A 19,830-nucleotide genomic window follows, 5' to 3' on the forward strand; every position below is an offset into this window, starting at 1 on the left:
ACCAAACATAAAATAAACAACTAGAATCTGCTCTAGAGCACAGACATCTATACTCAATGTCTTGAAATAACTTATAAAGGAAAAAAAAAATCTAAAAAGGTATATATTTACATACATGTGTGTAACTGAGGGCTTCCCTGGTAGCTCAGTATAAAGAATCCCCCTGCCAATGCAGGAGATGCAGATTCAGTCCCTTGGTCGGGAAGATCCCCTAGAGAAGGAAATGGCAACCCACTCCTCTATTCTTGCCTGGAGAATCTCAGGGACAGAGGAGTTTGGTGGGCTATAGTCCACAGGAGACAAAAGAGTGGGAGACAACTTAGCAACTAAACAACAAGAAGTGTATAAATGAATCACTTGGCTGCATATCTGAAACTAACACAACATTGCAAATCAACCACATTTCAGGATCAGTTCAGTTCAGTCTCTCAATCATGTCTGACTTTCTCCAACCCCATGGACTGCGGCACGCCAGGCTTCCCTGTCCATCACAAACTGCAAAACTTTGCCCAAACCCACGTCCATTGAGTTGGTGATGCCATCCAAACATCTCATCCTCTGTTCAATAAAAACTGATTTAGAAAAGAATAGGAGAACAAGACACTACACCTAGCCAGGTGAGAAAGGCTGGGGCTTCCATAAGTATTTGGGTTTAAATGTGCAAAGAATCACACTGGTGTAGACTCCACAGTGAGATGCTTTGAAGACAAAGGAGGGGACTGTGTGAAGCCCTGAGCTGTGAGATATGATGATCGCTGGGGAATCCCCCTGAGAATGAAGGACCTTGTGGCCACAACACATGCATGATGATAAATAAGATTGCAGAAGATGCATGTGACACAGCTTACATCATATATGATCCCCTACCTCTTGGACCTGTGAAATGTGACTTAGTAACTCTCAAATAAGAGTCGATACAGCATTGCTCAGTTAGTTTCACCAGGCGATAGTTCTATGCAACCTCACATGGGTACACACACAGAGGGACTTCTGTGAAATGGGCCTTGTCAGGAAATTTCTCCACTGATTCCACTAGCCACTGCTTCCATTTTCTCTTTCGTGCTCTGACCAATATCATGTTAATCCTAATCAGCTCAACAATGTTTTACTTTTTTTCATGTTTAAAGAAGAAAAGGAAGCAAGAATATGAGATGGATCTTCATCAATAATGTGTCACAATAACCCATATGAAGATAAAAGACCTTTTCCTTGAAATCATCATGTCTTCTTTCTCAAGACTTTATGATCTTGGACCCATGGCTTCCTTGCCATGAATCTCCTCTGGTCTTGTTGATGTTACTGAATTTTTAAACTTATCAATAAACTGATTAACGCACAAACATGTCAGTGAAGAAAGGTGCCATGTTTGCAAATGCACAATACATGTAAATGCAAGTATGCAAGAAATTGAGTAAAGAATCCGACAGGAGTGTAACTCTGTTTAGGACGCATGGTGTGATTCGTGGAAGTATCTTGGTGAGAAGAGAAAATAAATCACAGATGGTAGTTTTATATTTTAAAAAATATTGCCCAGGGCTTCCCTGGGCGCTCAGGTTGTAAAGAATCCACCTGCAATGAGAGAGACCTGGGTGTTAACCCTGAGTCAGGAAGATCCCCTGGAGAAGGGAATGGCAACCCACTCCAGTATTCTTGCCTGGAGAATCCCATGGACTGAGGAGCCTGGTGGGCTATAACCCATGGGGGGTCACAAAGAGTCGGACACTACTGAGTGACTAACTTTGACATGAAGTTCCCACCAGATGTCAGTGAGAGATGGGACTGGTTAGTCAGACAAGTTCAAAATACCATTCTGTGTTTGGGGCTCCAGTCCATGGGGTTGCAAAGACTAAGCACACACATACACACATATCAAGACAAAATGACCAGTGCTAGAGTTTAGAGAAAGCTTCAACAGATATACTCTCTCCACATCTCATCTACTTATAGTTCTTTCCTGAAAATGAGAGATATCATTTCCCTTAGACTATAATGAAAGTGAAAGTCACTCAGTTGTGTCCAACTCTTTGCAACCCCATGGAACCCTATACAGTCCATAGAATTCTCCAGGCCAGAATACTGGAGTGGGTAGCCTTTCCCTTTTCTAGGCGATCTTTCCAACCAAGGGATCAAACCCAGGAATTCCACATTGTGGGCGGATCCTTTATTGTCTGAGCCACCAGGGAAGCCCAAGAATACTGCAATGGGTAGCCTATCCCTTCTCCAGCAGATATTTCCCACCCAGGAATTGAACCAGGGTCTCCTGTATTGCAGGCAGATTCTTTCCCAACTAAGCTATCAGGGAAGCCCCTATAGACTATAATGACTAGCCATTAAAAATGAGCAAGTAGCTGGAATCTGAGAAGTTTAAGTTGTAGGAAGACAACACAGATGCAAGATGAAGAACTTGTGTCTATAATGCACAAACCCGCAATACTTATAGAATCCATTTCGACGACGAAACTACAGCAGCAGGCTACACACATGAAGCCAGGACCTATTTTAGGTAGACAGAATTCCCACGTACCTACTAGCAATGAACAATACACTTAGCATGCAGGAGATCCTCATTTTCTTAACAAAAATTCACCGATGGGAAGGTCTATTGAGTGGTTTCAGGGGACAAAATTCCAAAGCTTGTTATAGGACTTCTGGAAAGACTGAAAGAGGAACTCGGAAAATTCTCTCTTCCAACAACCAAGAAACTATGAAGCTCACAAAATTATGATGTTATCAAAGACAACTATTTTAGAATTCTGGATAAGTGTATATAAGTGTATAGTTCAGTCGCTCAGTCATGTCCGACTCTTTGCAACCCCGTGAATCGCAGCATGCCAGGCCTCCCTGTCCATCTCCCTGTCCAACTCCCAGAGTTCACCCAGACTCACGTCCATCGAGTCAGTGATGCCATCCAGCCATCTCATCCTCTGCCGTCCCCTTCTCCTCCTGCCCCCAATCCCTCCCAGCATCAGAGTCTTTTCCAATGAGTCAACTCTTCGCATGAGGTGGCCAAAGTACTGGAGTTTCAGCTTTAGCATCATTCCTTCCAAAGAAATCCTAGGGCTGATCTCCTTCAGAATGGACTGGTTGGATCTCCAAGGTGTATAGAAAAAGGGCTTCAAGGTGGCTCAGCTGATAAAGAATCCACTTCCAATGCAGGAGTCATGGGTTTGATCCCTGGGTTGGCAAGATCCCCTAGAGAAGGGAATGGCAACCTGCTCCAGTGTTTCTGCCCAGAGCATCCCATGGACAGAGGAACCAGGTGGGCTACCGTCTACGTGGTCACAGGAGTAAACACATGGTCACAAGAGTAGACACGTGGACATGACTTAGCGACTAAACAACAGCAGTCTTCAGTTCCAGGGTCCGTTTCTTCCCATTTTCTTGAGGCTAGTTTTTGGAACTGTGACTGCGTTCTTCCTGACTACAGTCCAGTCATCATGTAGCTAACTTCTCCACCTAGTGGAGGTTTCAGTATATATAAGACAGCTCACAGGACATGGCTCAGAATATTGTCTATAGTGCTTCAGGAAGAACTAAAGGGCCTTGATGCTATTTACTGACTAAACTATTACTGTTTAGACTGGTTGGACTGTTTTCCTTTGTCTGCATATTCTAACTTCTCTGATTAAACTGATTCTTTGGCTAACATTTTTCCACAGACCAAAGGCAGGTGGAGGACGTGAGGGGCAAGGACCATAGGGTCCCGCTCCGTTTCAGTAAGATACCTGGGAATGAGTTTTGTCCACAAAGAGATGCCATGCATTGTCATTAGAATACATGCAGTTCTGTGTATATTAAGATTTCCAAAGGTCATGATCAAGGGGACTATAAGGTGTTTGTAGAGAAATCTTAATCATAAAATCAAAGGAAAAAATAATTCACGTACATCAGTCTTCCTTTGAAAATCCAAAATGACGATTTCTGCCTTTTCCTTTGTTACACTGTTCATTTCATTTATATTTAATGCAGGTCATTGCATGGCTGGGTTTAAGTCTGGCATTTCTCAGGTCTCTAGCTGCCTGTTGGTTCTCTTCTTGCGTCCCATGGATTTCATTTCCCTGCAGACGTCTACCTCAGGTCTGTCAGATGATTCTATATCAATTATGAAGTGAAGTCGCTCAGTCATGTCCGATTCTTTGCGATCCCAGGGACTGTAGCCTACCAGGCTCTTCCCTCCATCAGATTCTCAGTCCATGGGATTCTCCAGGCAAGAGTACTGGAGTGGGTTGCCATTTCCTTCTCCAGGGGATCTTCCCGACCCAGGAATCGAACCTGGGTCTCCCGCATTCCAGGCAAATGCTTTAACCTCTGAGCCACCAGGGAAGCCTGTTATATCAATTATATGTCTTATATATATACTCTATATATAATGCATTATATCATAATAAATTATATCTATAATAAATTATATAAAATAAATTATATACATTTTAAATTACATACATATTACATATTAACTATATTTAATTATATTAAAGCATCAAATACATTTCATGATTGTAATTTCCTGTACAATCAGTTGGGAAGTCCCAACTCTTGTTTTTGTTTTTTTTTTGCATTTAACAAAAATTTATTTATTTTAATTGGAGGCTAATTACTTTACAATATTGTTTGGTTTTGCCATACATCAACATGAATCCACCACGGGTGTACATGTGTTCCCCATCCTGAACCCCCCTCCCACCTTCCTGCCCGTACTATCCCTCTGGTTCATGTCAGTGCACCAGCCCCAAGCATCCTGTACCCTGTATTGAACCTGGACTACCGATTCATTTCTTATATGATATTATACATGTTTCAATGCCATTCTCCCAAATCATCCCACCCTCGTCCTCTCCCACAGAGTCCAATAGACTGTTCTATACATCTATATCTCTTTCGTCCTCTCCCACAGAGTCCAATAGACTGTTCTATACATCTATATCTCTTTCGTCCTCTCCCATACAGGGTTATCATTACCATCTTTTTAAATTCCATATATATGCGTTAGTATACTGTATTGGTGTTTTTCTTTTTCTTTTTTTTTTAATTTTATTTTATTTTTAAACTTTACAATATTGTATTGGTTTTGCAAAATATCGAAATGAATCCGCCACAGGTATACATGTGTTCCCCATCCTGAACCCTCCTCTCTCCTCCCTCCCCATACCATCCTTCTGGGTCGTCCCAGTGCACCAGCCCCAAGCATCCAGTATCGTGCATCGAACCTGGACTGGCGACTCGTTCTATATATGATATTATACGTATTTCAATGCCATTCTCCCAAATCTTCCCACCCCCACTCCCTCCCACAGAGTCCAAAAGACTGTTCTATACATCAGTGTCTCTTTTGCTGTCTCGTACACAGGGTTATTGTTACCATCTTTCTAAATTCCATATACATGCGTTAGTATACTGTATTGGTGTTTTTCTTTCTGGCTTACTTCACTCTGTATAATAGGCTCCAGTTTCATCCACCTCATTAGAACTGATTCAAATGTATTCTTTTTAATGGCTGAGTAGTACTCCATTCTGTATATGTCCCACAGCTTTCTTATCCATTCATCTATTGATGGACATCTAGGTTGCTTCCATGTCCTGGCTATTAGAAACAGTGCTGCGATGAACATTGGGGTACACGTGTCTCTTTCAATTCTGGATTCCTCAGTGTGTATGCCCAGCAGTGGGATTGCTGGATCATAAGGCAGTTCTATTTCCAGTTTTTTAAGGAATCTCCACACTGTTCTCCATAGTGGCTGTACGAGTTTGCACTCCCACCAACAGTGTAAGAGGGTTCCCTTTTCTCCACACCCTCTCTAGCATTCATTGCTTGTAGAATTTTGGATCGCAGCCATTCTGACTGGTATGAAATGGTACCTCATAGTGGTTTTGATTTGCATTTCTCTGATAATGAGTGATGTTGAGCATCTTTTCATGTGTTTGTTAGCCATCTGTATGTCTTCTTTGGAGAAATGTCTATTTAGTTCTTTGGCCATTTTTTGATTTGGTCATTTATTTTTCTGGAGTTGAGCTGTAGGAGTTCCTTGTATATTTTTGAGATTAGTTGTTTGTCAGTTGCTTCATTTGCTATTATTTTCTCCCATTCTGAAGGCTGTCTTTTCACCTTGCTAATAGTTTTCTTTGTTGTGCAGAAGCTTTTAAGTTTAATTAGGTCCCATTGGTTTATTTTTGCTTTTATTTGCAGTATTCTGGGAGGTGGGTCATAGAGGATCCTGCTGTGATGTATGTCGGAGAGTGTTTTGCCTATGTTCTCCTCTAGGAGTTTTATAGTTTCTGGTCTTATGTTTAGATCTTTAATCCATTTTGAGTTTATTTTTGTGTATGGTGTTAGAAGGTGCTCTAGTTTCATTCTTTTACAAGTGGTTGACCAGATTTCCCAGCACCACTTGTTAAAGAGATTGTCTTTAATCCATTGTATATTCTTGCCTCCTTTGTCAAAGATAAGGTGTCCATATGTGCGTACATTTATCTCTGGGCTTTCTGTTTTGTTCCATTGATCAATATTTCTGTCTTTGTGCCAGTACCATACTGTCTTGATGACTGTGGCTTTGTAGTAGAGCCTGAAGTCAGGCAGGTTGATTCCTCCAGTTCCAGTCTTCTTTTTTGTATTTCCATACAAATTGTGAAATTATTTGTTCTAGCTCTGTGAAGAATACCATTGGTAGCTTGATAGGGATTGCATTGAATCTATAAATTGTTTTGGGTAGTATACTCATTTTCACTATATTGATTCTTCCAATCCATGAACATGGTATATTTCTCCATCTATTAGTGTCCTCTTTGATTTCTTTCACCAGTGTTTTATAGTTTTCTATATATAGGTTTTTAGTTTCTTTAGGTAGATATATTCCTAAGTGTTTTATTCTTTACGTTGCAATGGTGAATGGAATTGTTTCCTTAATTTCTCTTTCTGTTTTCTCATTATTCGTATATAGGAATGCAAGGGATTTCTGTGTGTTGATTTTATATCCTGAAACTTTACTATAATCATTGATTAGTTCTAGTAATTTTCTGGTGGAGTCTTTAGGGTTTTCTATGTAGAGGATCATGTCATCTGCAAACAGTGAGAGTTTTACTTCTTCTTTTCCAATTTGGATTCCTTTTATTTCTTTTTCTGCTCTGATTGCTGTGGTCAAAACTTCCAAAACTATGTTGAATAATAATGGTGAAAGTGGGCAGCCTTGTCTTGTTCCTGACTTTAGAGGAAATGCTTTCAATTTTTCACCATTGAGGATAATGTTTGCTGTGGGTTTGTCATATATAGCTTTTATTATGTTGAGGTATGTTCCTTCTATTCTTGCTTTCTGGAGAGTTTTTATCATAAATGGATGTTGAATTTTGTCAAAGGCTTTCTCTGTATCTATTGAGATAATAATATGGTTTTTATTTTTCAATTTGTTAACGTGGTGTATTACATTGATTGATTTGTGGATATTGAAGAATCCTTGCATCCCTGGGATAAAGCCCACTTGGTCATGGTGTATGATCTTTTTAATGTGTTGTTGGATTCTGATTGCTAGAATTTTGTTAAGGATTTTTGCATCTATGTTCATCAGTGATATTGGCCTGTAGTTTTCTTTTTTGTGTGGGATCTTTTTCAGGTTTTGGTATTAGGGTGATGGTGGCCTCATAGAATGAGTTTGGAAGTTTACCTTCCTCTGCAATTCTCTGGAAGTGTTTCAGTAGGATAGGTGTTAGCTCTTCTCTAAATTTTTGGTAGAATTCAGCTGTGAAGCCCTCTGGACCTGGGCTTTTGTTTGCTGGAAGATTTCTGATTACAGTTTCAATATCCGTGCTTGTGATGGGTCTGTTAAGATTTTCTATTTCTTCCTGGTCCAGTTTTGGAAAGTTGTACTTTTCTAAGAATTTGTCCATTTCTTCCACATTGTCCATTTTATTGGCATATAATTGCTGATAGTAGTCTCTTATGATCCTTTGTATTTCTGTGTTGTCTGTTGTGATCTCTCCATTTTCATTTATAATTTTATTGATTTGATTTTTCTCCCTTGTTTCTTGATGATCTGGCTAATGGTTTGTCAATTTTATTTATCCTTTCAAAGAACCAGCTTTTGGCTTTGTTGATTTTTGCTATGGTCTCTTTTGTTTCTTTTGCATTTATTTCTGCCCTAATTTTTAAGATTTCTTTCCTTCTACTAACCCTGGGGTTCTTCAGTTCTTCCTTTTCTAGTTGCTTTAGGTGTAGAGTTAGGTTTTTTATTTGACTTTTTTCTTGTTTCTTGAGGGGTGCCTGTATTGCTATGAACTTTCCCCTTAGGACACCTTTTACAGTGTCCCACAGGTTTTGGGTTGTTGTGTTTTCATTTTCATTCGTTTCTATGCAAATTTTTTTCAATTTTTTAAAATTTTATTTTATTTTTAAACTTTATAATATTGTATTAGTTTTGCCAAATATTGAAATGAATCCACCACAGGTATACATGTGTTCCCCATCCTGAACCCTCCTCTCTCCTCTCTCCCCATACCATACCTCTGGGTTGTCCCAGTGCACCAGCCCCAGGCAGCCAGTATCCTGCATTGAACCTGGACTGGCGACTCGTCTCATACATGATATTATACATGTTTCAATGCAATTCTCCCAAATCTTCCCACCCTCTCTCTCTCCCACAGAGTCCATAAGACTGTTCTATACATCAGTGTCTCTTTTGCTGTCTTGCATACAGGGTTGTTGTTACCATCTTTCTAAATTCCATATATATGCGTTAGTATACTGTATTGGTGTTTTTCTTTCTGGCTTACCTCACTCTGTATAATAGGTCCAGTTTCATCCACCTCATTAGAACTGATTCAAATGTATTCTTTTTAATGGCTGAGTAATACTCCATTGTGTATATGTACCACAGCTTTCTTATCCATTCATCTGCTGATGGACATCTAGGTTGCTTCCATGTCCTGGCTATTAGAAACAGTGCTGCGATGAACATTGGGGTACACGTGTCTCTTTCCCTTCTGGTTTCCTCAGTGTGTATGCCCAGCACTGGGATTGCTGGATCATAAGGCAGTTCTATTTCCAGTTTTTTAAGGAATCTCCACACTGTTCTCCATAGTGGCTGTACGAGTTCGCATTCCCACCAACAGTGTAAGAGGGTTCCCTTTTCTCCACACCCTCTCCAGCATTTATTATTTGAAGACTTTTGGATCGCAGCCATTCTGACTGGTATGAAATGGTACTTCATAGTGGTTTTGATTTGCATTTCTCTGATAATGAGTGATGTTGAGCATTTTTTCATGTGTTTGTTAGCCATCTGTATGTCTTCTTTGGAGAAATATCTATTAAGTTCTTTGGCCCATTTCTTGATTGGGTCATTTATTTTTCTGGAGTTGAGCTGTAGGAGTTGCTTGTATATTTTTGAGATTAGTTGTTTGTCAGTTGCTTCATTTGCTATTATTTTCTCCCATTCTGAAGGCTGTCTTTTCACCTTGCTCATAGTTTTCTTTGTTGTGCAGAAGCTTTTAAGTTTAATTAGGTCCCATTTGTTTATTTTTGCTTTTATTTCCAATATTCTGGGAGGTGGGTCATAGAGGATCCTGCTGTGATGTATGTCGGAGAGTGTTTTGCGTATGTTCTCCTCTAGGAGTTTTATAGTTTCTGGTCTTATGTTTAGATCTTTAATCCATTTTGAGTTTATTTTTGTGTATGGTGTTAGAAAGTGTTCTAGTTTCATTCTTTTACAAGTGGTTGACCAGTTTTCCCATTTTGATTTCTTTTTTGATCTCTTCTGTGATTTGTTGGTTATTCAGCAGCGTGTTGTTCAGTCTCCATATGTTGGAATTTTTAATACTTTTTCTCCTGTAATTGAGATATAATCTTACTGCATTGTGGTCAGAAAAGATGCTTGGAATGATTTCTATGTTTTTGAATTTACCAAGGCTAGCTTTATGGCCCAGATGTGATCTATCCTGGAGAAGGTTCCATGTGTGCTTGAGAAAAAGGTGAAATTCATTGTTTTGGGATGAAATGTCCTATAGACATCAATTAGGTCTAACTGGTCTATTGTATCGTTTAAAGTTTGTGTTTCCTTGTTAATTTTCTGTTTAGTTGATCTATCCATAGGTGTGAGTGGGATATTAAAGTCTCCCACTATTATTGTGTTATTGTTAATTTCTCCTTTCATACTTGTTAGCATTTGTCTTACATATTGCAGTGCTCCTGTGTTGGGTGCATATATATTTATAATTGTTATATCTTCCTCTTGGATTGATCCTTTGATCATTATGTAGTGACCATCTTTGTCTCTTTTCACAGCCTTTGTTTTAAAGTCTATTTTATCCGATATGAGTATTGCTACTTCTGCTTTCTTTTGGTCCCTATTTGCATGGAAAATCTTTTTCCAGCCCTTCACTTTCAGTCTGTATGTGTCCCCTGTTTTGAGGTGGGTCTCTTGTAAACAACGTATGTAGGGGTCTTGTTTTTGTATCCATTCAGCCAGTCTTTGTCTTTTGGTTGGGGCATTCAACCCATTTACGTTTAAGGTAATTATTGATAAGTATGATCTTGTTGCCATTTACTTTATTGTTTTGGGTTCGATTTTATACACCGTTTTTGTGTTTCCTGTCTAGAGAATATCCTTTAGTATTTGTTGGAGAGCTGGTTTGATGGTGCTTAATTCTCTCAGCTTTTGCTTGTCTGTAAAGCTTTTGATTTCTCCTTCATATTTGAATGAGATCCTTGCTGGGTACAATAATCTGGGCTGTAGGTTATTTTCTTTCACCACTTTAAGTATGTCTTGCCATTCCCTCCTGGCTTGAAGAATTTCTATTGAAAGATCAGCTGTTATCCTTATGGGAATTCCCTTGTGTGTTATTTGTTGTTTTTCCCTTGCTGCTTTTAATATTTGTTCTTTGTGTTTGATCTTTGCTAATTTGATTAATTTGTGTCTTGGTGTGTTTCGCCTTGGGTTTATCCTGTTTGGGACTCTCTGGGTTTCTTGGACTTGAGTGATTATTTCCTTCCCCATTTTAGGAAAGTTTTCAACTATTATCTCCCCAAGTATTTTCTCATGGTCTTTCTTTTTGTCTTCTTCTTCTGGGACCCCTATGATTCGAACGTTGTAGCGTTTAATATTGTCCTGGAGGTCTCTGAGATTGTCCTCATTTCTTTTTATTCGTTTTTCTTTTATCCTCTCTGATTCCTTTATTTCTACCATTCTATCTTCTAATTCACTAATCTTATCTTCTGCCTCTGTTATTCTACTATTTGTTGCCTCCAGAGTGTTTTTTATTTCATTTATTGCATTATTCATTATATATTGACTCTTTTTTATTTCTTCTAGGTCCTTGTTAAAGCTTTCTTGCATCTTCTCAATCCTTGTCTCCAGGCTATTTATCTGTGATTCCATTTTGATTTCAAGATTTTGGATCAATTTCACTATCATTATTCGGAATTCTTTATCAGGTAGATTCCCTATCTCTTCCTCTTTTGTTTGGTTTGTTGGACATTTATCCTGTTCCTTTATCTGCTGGGTATTCCTCTGTCTCTTCATCTTGTGAGTTTGGGGTGTCCTTTCTGTATTCTGGCAGTTTGTGGAGTTCTCTTTATTGTGGCGTTTCCTTGCTGTGTGTGGGTTTGTACAGGTGGTTTGTCTAGGTTTCTTGGTTTAGGGAAGCTTGTGTTGGTGTTCTGGTGGGTGGAGCTGTATTTCTTCTCTCTGGAGTGCAATGAAGTGTCCAGTAGTGAGTTATGAGATGTTTATGGTTTTGGGGTGACTTTGGGCAGCCTGTGTCTTGGATCTCAGGGCTGTGTTCCTTGTTGCTGGAGAATTTGCTTGGTATGTCTTGCCCTGAAACTTGTTGGCTCTTGTGTGGTGCTTGGTTTCAGTGTATTTATGGAGGCGTTTGATGAGCTCCTGTCAATTAATGATCCCTGGAGTCAGGAGTTCCCTGGAGTCAGGGTTTGGACTTTAGTCTCCTGCTTCCAGTTATTGGTCTTATTTTTACAGTAGTTTCAAAACTTCTCCTGCTATGCAGCACCACTGATAAAACATGTACGTTAAAGATGAAAAGTTTCTCCACCATGAGTGTCACCCAGAGAGGTTCACAGCGTTACATGGAGAAGAGAAGAGGGAGGAGGGAGTTAGAGGTGACCTGAATGAGATTAGGTGGAATCAATAGAGGAGATAGTGGGCTAGCCAGTAATCACTTCCTTATGTGCACTCCACAACTGGACCGCACACACAGAAATTCACAGAGTTGGGTAGAGTAGAGAGGGGTTAGGGAGAAGACACAGGCAACCCGGTGGAGAAAAAGGAGAGTCCAAAGGGAGAGAGAGCAGTCAAGCCAGTAATCTCACTCCCTAGTGAAAAATGGGTACTGAAGATTGGGTTCTTAAAGGTATAAAATTGGTAACAAATACATAAAAGCAAAAATTAAAAATCTAGAGTAGAGTTTGGAATTTCAAAAATACAATCTTTAAAAAAAAGAAGAAGAAAGAGAGAAAAAAACAAAGTCGCAAAAATTATAAAGAAAATATAGGTACAAAATTGATAACAAATACCAAAAAGCATAAATCAAAAATCTAGAGTAGAGTTTGGAATTTCAGATATACAATGTTATATAAAAGAAGAAGAGAAAGAAAGAGAGGGAGAAAAAAAAAAAGTCACAAAAATTATAGAAAAAATATAGGTACAAAATTGATAACAAATACCAAAAAGCTAAAATTAAAAATCTAGAGTACAGATTGGAATTTCAAAAATACAATGTAAAAGAAAAGAAGAAAAGGAAAAAAAAATAACAAGGTCACAAAAATTATAAAATATATATATATGAAGTTTGCTTTAAAAAAAATAGGGTCCTTTTTTTTTGCAAAGTAATAGTAGGTTATAAAAGTGAAAATTAAAGGAATAATAGAGGACTTAAAATTTTTTTTAATTAAAAAAAAAGAAAGAAAGAACGATCGTAAAAATAGTAGAAATATATCTAGGACTTTCTCTGGTTTTGTTGTGACTATTGTGGGGTCAGTTCATTTTCGGCTAGTTCCTTGGTCTGACTTATATTTCTCAAGATCTATAGGCTCCTTCCTATGTAGTTGGTACTAATCACAGGGTTTAATCAATTGCCCGTAGCTCTCAAGGCGGTTCCCTCTGTTACAGCTTCTTCTGTTTGCTGGTCTCTTCAGTGTCTGGTTTCCGCCCTGACACAAAGGGGATGGTGGTGGACACTTTTTTTTTTTTTTTTTTTTTTAGGCTCACTTGCTCAGTCGCGCTGTGGGGAGGGAGGGACGCTGCAACACTGGCGTGTGCTCGCAGTGCCTCAGCCACACTGGTTGTGCCCCCACTCACGGCGCGTATAGCCTCCCTGCGTACACTCCTCTGGCTCTAGGTTGCTCCGCCAGGAACCATCGGTCTCCGGCCCTGGGCTGCTTGCCCTTCCTCAAGCCGCTCAGGTTCAGGCACTCGGGTAGTCCTCAGAGGCGCAGACTCGGTTGGGTCTGCGTTTTGTGCCCTTCCCAGGTTCGAGCAGCTCAGATGATTAGGTGTTTGGCGAGCCCAATTGCTGCGACTTATCGCCTCCCCGCCGCTCGGTTATCTAGGTGTACAACTGGCACACCTTCTCAGGCGGATGTCGACCGTCCAGACCCCCAAGAAGTTTTAGTTAGCAAAATAAGCCCGCTTACAGTTTTAGAGATAATGTCTCTCTGGGGCTGCAATTGCCCCCTTCCGGCTCTGGCTGCCTGTCGGTGGAGGGGGAAGGTCTGCAGCCGGCTATGTCTGTTCAGTCCTTTGCTCCGTGTGTGGGCCTGGCAGTATCTTAGGTTAGGGCTGGCTTTTCGCGTGGTAGATATCCCACAGTCTGGTTTGCTAGCCCAAATTATTTCACTCAGATAGCGCTCAGGGTATTCAGGCCAGATCCTTACTCTAAGCGATGCAGCCCGCGCCACGCCTCCCTGCCCAGCCCCCGCTTGCTAGTGGCGTGTGCAGGCGTCTGCGCTGCTTTTCCACTGGAAGAGTTACCGTAGGGCTCACAATCTGCAGGTTTTAATTGTTTATTTATTTTTCCTCCCTGTTATGTTGCCCTCTGTGCTTCCAAGGCTCAGCACAGATTCGACAGTGAGAAGGTTTCCTGGTGTTTGGAAACTTCTCTCTTTTTAAGACTCCCTTCCCAGGACGGAACTCCGTCCCTCCCTCTTTTGTCTCTTTTTTTGTCTTTTCTATTTTTTCCTACCTCCTTTCGAAGACTTGGGTTGCTTTTCTGGGTGCCTGATGTCCTCTGCCGGCATTCAGAAGTTGTTTTGTGGAATTTACTCGGCGTTTAAATGTTCTTTTGATGAATTTGTGGGGGAGAAAGTGTTCTCCCCGTCCTACTCCTCCGCCATCTTAGCTCCTCCCCTGGTGTTTTTCTTTCTTGCTTACTTCACTCTGTATAATAGGCTCCAGTTTCATCCACTTCATTAGAATTGATTCAAATGTATTCTTTTTAATGGCTGAGTAATATTCCATTGTGTATATGTACCACTGCTTTCTTATCCATTCATCTACTGATGGACATCTAGGTTGATTCCACATCCTGGCTATTAGAAACAGTGCTGCAATGATCACTGGGGTACACGTGTCTCTTTCAATTCTGGTTTCCTCAGTGTGTATGCCCAGCACTGGGATTGCTGGGTCCTAAGGCAGTTCTATTTCCAGTTTTTTAAGGAATCTCCACACTGTTCTCCATAGTGGCTGTACGAGTTTGCATTCCCACCAACAGTGTAAGAGGGTTCCCTTTTCTCCACACTCTCTCTAGCATTTATTGCTTGTAGACTTTTGGATCACAGCCATTCTGACTGGCATGAAATAGTACCTCATTGGGGTTTTGATTTGCATTTCTCTGATAACGAGTGATGTAGGGCATCTTTTCATGTGTTTGTTAGCCATCTGTATGTCTTCTTTGGAGAAATGTCTATTTAGTTCTTTGGCCCATTTTTTGATTGGGTCGTTTATTTTTCTGGAATGGAGCTGCAGGAGTTGCTTGTATATTTTTGAGATTAGTTGTTTGTCAGTTGCTTCATTTGCTATTATTTTCTCCCATTCTGAAGGCTGTCTTTTTACCTTGCTTATACTTTCCTTTGTTGTGCAGAAGCTTTTAATTTTAATTAGGTCCCATTGGTCTATTTTTGCTTTTATTTGCAGTATTCTGGGAGGTGGGTCATAGAGGATCCTGCTGTGATGTATGTCGGAGAGTGTTTTGCCTATGTTCTCCTCTAGGAGTTTTATAGTTTCTGGTCTTACATTTAGATCTTCAATCCATTTTGAGTTTATTTTTGTGTATGGTGTTAGAAAGTGTTCTAGTTCCATTTTTTTTACAAGTAGTTGACCAGTTTTCCCAGCACCACTTGTTAAAGAGATTGTCTTTTCTCCATTGTATATTCTTGCCTCCTTTATCAAATATAATGTGTCCATAGGTGCATGGATTTATCTCTGGGCTTTCTATTTTGTTTCACTGATCTATATTTCTGTCTTTGTGCCAGTACCATATTGTCTTGATGACTGTGGCTTTGTAGTAGAGCTTGAAGTCAGGCAGGATGATTCCTCCAGTTCTATTCTTCTTTCTCAAGATTGCTTTGGCTATTTGAGGTTTTTTGTATTTCCATACAAATTGGGAAACTATTTGTTCTAGGTATGTGAAAAATCCCGTTGGTAGCTTAATAGGGATTGCATTGAATCTATAGATTGCTTTGGGTAGTATACTCATTTTTACTATATTGATTCTTCCGATCTATGAACGTGGTATATTTCTCCATCTATTGGTGTCCTCTTTGATTTCTTTCACCAGTGTTTCATAGTTTTCTATACATAGGCCTTTAGTTTCTTTAGGTAGATATATTCCTAAGTATTTTATTCTTGTCATTGCAACGGTAAAAGGAATTGTTTCCTTAGTTTCTCTATTTCCTCATTATTAGTGTATAGGAATGCAAGGGATTTCTGTGTGTTGATTTTATATCCTGCAACTTTACTATATTCATTGATTAGCTCTAGTAATTTTCTGCTGGAGTCTTTAGGGTTTTCTATGAAGAGAATCATCTCATCTGTAAACAGTGAGAGTTGTACTTCTTTTCAAGTTTGGATTCATTTTATTTCTTTTTCTGCTCTGATTGCTGTGGCCAAAACTTCCAAAACTATGTTCAATAGTAGGGTTTAATAAACTCTTAATTTAATACGACTATAATTCCTAGAGTTACAATGATGAAAATAGCATGTCTGTCTGTGTGTGTGTGGGGGGGGTCTGTGTATACCTTTGTGTGTGTCTGTGTGTTTCTATGTCTGTGTGTCTTGTGTATGTCTGTGTGTCTTGTGTGTGTCTGTGTGTTTCTATGTCTGTGTGTGTCTCTATGTGTGTCCTTATGTGTTTGTGTGTGTCTGCATGTCTGTGTGTGTGCATGTGTCCATGTGCGTGTTTGTGTGTGTGTGTGTGTGTGTGTGTGTGTGTGTGTGTGTCTGTGTTTGCATGTTTCTGTGTGCCCCATTTTTCTTGTTCCTGGACTGAAAACCATGGGGGCAACTCTGCAGTTAATGGGAACAGGTCACTGCGAGATTGCACAGACACCACACGTGCTACACTTTACAGTCATTTCTCTAATAATCTAACGAGTGAAGGAGTGACTTTTCTCGAGCACAGAAGGATCCAGAGTTTCCATAACTAACACATAAGGCCAGCAGAAAGTGGGGGTGTGGTCAGGAGATGGGAGTTGCATGAATCACTGAGTCAGGGAGACAGCTGCTGCCATTTAATTCTTGAGAAAACATTACCAGGCGGTAAACACCTCATGACTGTTCCCAACTCATGAGATCCTTTGGAGACTGTGCATCTGGAAAGGGGAGACATTTCTTCCATTAATATTGTGCAAAGAAACAAAAAATTTTTTAAACTACGTCATGTATATCAGTTAGATGAACCAAAGTTTTTTGAATTCTCAAATGTATTTAAGGATTCACTCGTGGGATGGTGGGCCCACATTTCCCGACTCTGTGATTCTTCTTCACAAAGAATGAGAACATAACTTGTAGGAGGACAAATTTTTATACTGCACGTGTGTGCTATAGCAAATGAATTTAATAAATAGGCCATTTCATAAATATACCATAAATATAAATGTAACTATTGTTTGCTTATTTATTTATAAATAAATCAGTTCAGTTCAGTCCAGCCAGTCAGTCGTGTCAGACTCTGTAACCGCATGGACTGCAGCACGCCAGGCTTTCCTGTCCATCACCAACTCCCAGAGCTTGCTCACACTCCTGTCCATTGAATAAGTGATGCCATCCAACCAGCTCATCCTCTGTCATCCCCTTCTCCCGTCTTCAATCTTTCTCGGCATCAGGGTCGTTTGCAATGAGTCAGGTCTTTGAATCAGGTGGTCAAAGGAATGGAGTTTCAGCTTCAGCATCAGTCCTTCCAGTGAATATTCAAGATTGATCTCCTTTGGGATGGACTGGTTGGATCTCCTTGCTGTCCAAGGAACTCTCAAGAGTCTTCTCCAACACCACAGTTCAAAAGCATCAATTCTTCAGTGCTCAGCTTTCTTTATGGTCCAACTCTCACATCCATACATGATTTCTGGAAAAACCATAGCCTTGACTAGATGGACCTTTGTTGGCAAAGTAATGTCTCTGCTTTTTAATATGCAGTTTAGGTTTGTCATAGCTTCCCTTCCAAGGATTAATTTCCATAAAATTTGCAATATAGTTATCAATAATATATCGTTATAAATTGGTACAGGGTTGTTTGTGTGCTATCAATGTTTAAGGTGATAGCAATGTATAACAGTGGATATATATTTACTGTTTAATGCTGTATGAGTTTCATATAATAAAATATACTCAAATACAGAAATGTTTACATGGTTTACATAATTTATAAATAAGTATTGGAAGTCCCTGGTGTCCTCATGGTAAAGAATCCACCTGCTAGGGCAGGGGACACGTGTTTGACCCGTGTTCCATGAAGATTCCATGTGCCCCGGGGCAGCAAAGCCCTTGCATCACAACTACTGAGCCCATGTGCTGCAACTACTGAAGCCTGTGCTCAGGAGCCCATCCTCCAAAATAAGAGAAGCCACTGCAATGAAAAGTCTGTGCACCACAACTAGAGTAACCCCCACTTGCTGCAAGTACAGAAAGCCTGCATGCTCAACAAAGACCCAACACAGCCAAACATAAATAAATACATAAAATGCTTCTATATGTCTAATTCATGTGTTACTTGGCTGATCATATCAATATAATAAATGTGGCTGTAGATAACACTACATAAATGGATTACAGCTTATAGCACATCCTTATACTGCATAGAGATATGGAGCTATTTCCTCGGAGTCTTCTAAAGGAAGCAGAAAGTTGCTGATATTCCATTTTTTGTCAGTACAGGAGCAGGTAAGCTACCAGATAATGGGATCCTGGGACAACCAGGGTTCTAGAACATTATAGGGATGAGCCAGAAGCAGCGAGAGGAGCAACAAGGGAACTGTAATGAATATCTCGTATCAATCTATAATGGAACAGAATCGGAAAAACACTGCTAAGTCACTTCAGTTGTGTCTGACTCTGGGCGACCCCATAGACAGCAGCCCACCAGGCTCCCTGTCCCTGGGATTCTCCAGGCAAGAACACTGGAGTGCGTTGCCATTTCCTTCTCCAATGCATGAACGTGAAAAGGGAATGTGAAGTTGCTCAGTTGTGTCCAACTCTTCGTGACCACATGGACTGCAGCCCACCGGCTCCTCGGTCCATGGGATTTTCCAGGCAAGAGTACTGAAGTGGGTTACCATTCCTTTCTCTGTGAAAAACCCTAGATATGAATATATGTATAACAATCACTGCTGCACAGCAGAAACTAACAACACCATAAATTAAGGATATTTCACTGTTCTAAAAACAGGTAAGGAAGGCAGGAAGGAATCAAATCACAGTAAACTCCAATGCAAAGAAAAGAACTGCAGGGCTCGGCTCCCAAAAGGGTGTGTCTCCACCCACTTCCATTCCCAGGATCCCACCAGTCATGTGGTGACCTGTCCTCAGCAGGGCAGACAGTAACCTGAGGTCAGTCTGCCAGGGTAGGGGTGCAGAAACGGAGCCCAGAAGCAGTGACTTCCTTCTGCTACTTTACGTCTCAGATGAAACACCACTCCCCTACTGCGTCAGAAGTGAATATTCTCAAGACACAAGTCCACCGTCGCCCAGGAGCTTAGCGACACGGCTCACACCATGCCCAAGGCACCCTTCGTTCAGAATCCATGTAAACATGCTTCACCTTGTCACCTCCTGCTTCAACATTTTTAGCAATCTCCAGGGAGTAAAGAACTAAATCTTACATGAGTCTTAACTTGAAATTCAACAGTACTGACACAGGGACTGTCTTGGTGGTCCAGCGGTTAAGACTCCACCTTCCAAAATGCAGAATGTTGGGTTCCATCCTGGTCGGAGAACAAACATCATGCATGCCCTGGAGCAACTAAGAGTTGACACAGCCAAAAACAAAAAACAAAAAATACTGATGCCAACCTAACTTTCAGGCCAAACACCCACACTTCTATTAAAGACACGCTGTTCGTCTGTCTGTATTTAATCCAAATAGTTTCTTCATTTTTTTTACTTTTTCGATCTTGGTAATGTATTCACCTTTGTATTTTTTATTTACCTACCTTATTATATTTTATAATTTTCTACATTGTTTCATAAATAGACTACACAAGCCTTGATACGAGTTATGGTACTAAATAATTATTTAGTTTTTCTAATTAATTAATTTTGAAAGTGAAAGTGAAGTTGCTTAGTCGTGTCGGACTCTTTGCGACCCCATGGAGGGTAACCTACCAGGCTCCGCGGTCCATGGGAA

The 19,830-nt window shown here is 40.2% G+C and overlaps 1 long non-coding RNA gene across 2 annotated transcripts in view; it reads right to left on the reverse strand.

Annotated features, from left to right (window-relative positions):
- The window catches only part of LOC147339703 (uncharacterized), a 254,010-nt gene that overhangs the window by 38,267 nt on the left and 195,913 nt on the right, over positions 1-19,830 (reverse strand). The window contains exon 4 of one of the 2 annotated variants that reach the window (XR_015158782.1): positions 15,253-16,804. The exons of the other annotated variant lie outside the window; for it this stretch is intronic. This is a non-coding gene — a long non-coding RNA (uncharacterized LOC147339703). Of the gene's footprint in view, positions 1-15,252; positions 16,805-19,830 lie in introns of those variants that run through there. 2 annotated transcript variants of the gene reach the window in all.

Source organism: Bos grunniens, chromosome X (assembly GCF_055505025.1).
Source record: "Bos grunniens cultivar Pamir isolate PY7600 chromosome X, Bosgru_T2T1.0, whole genome shotgun sequence".
In the NCBI taxonomy this organism is placed as follows: domain Eukaryota; kingdom Metazoa; phylum Chordata; class Mammalia; order Artiodactyla; family Bovidae; genus Bos; species Bos grunniens.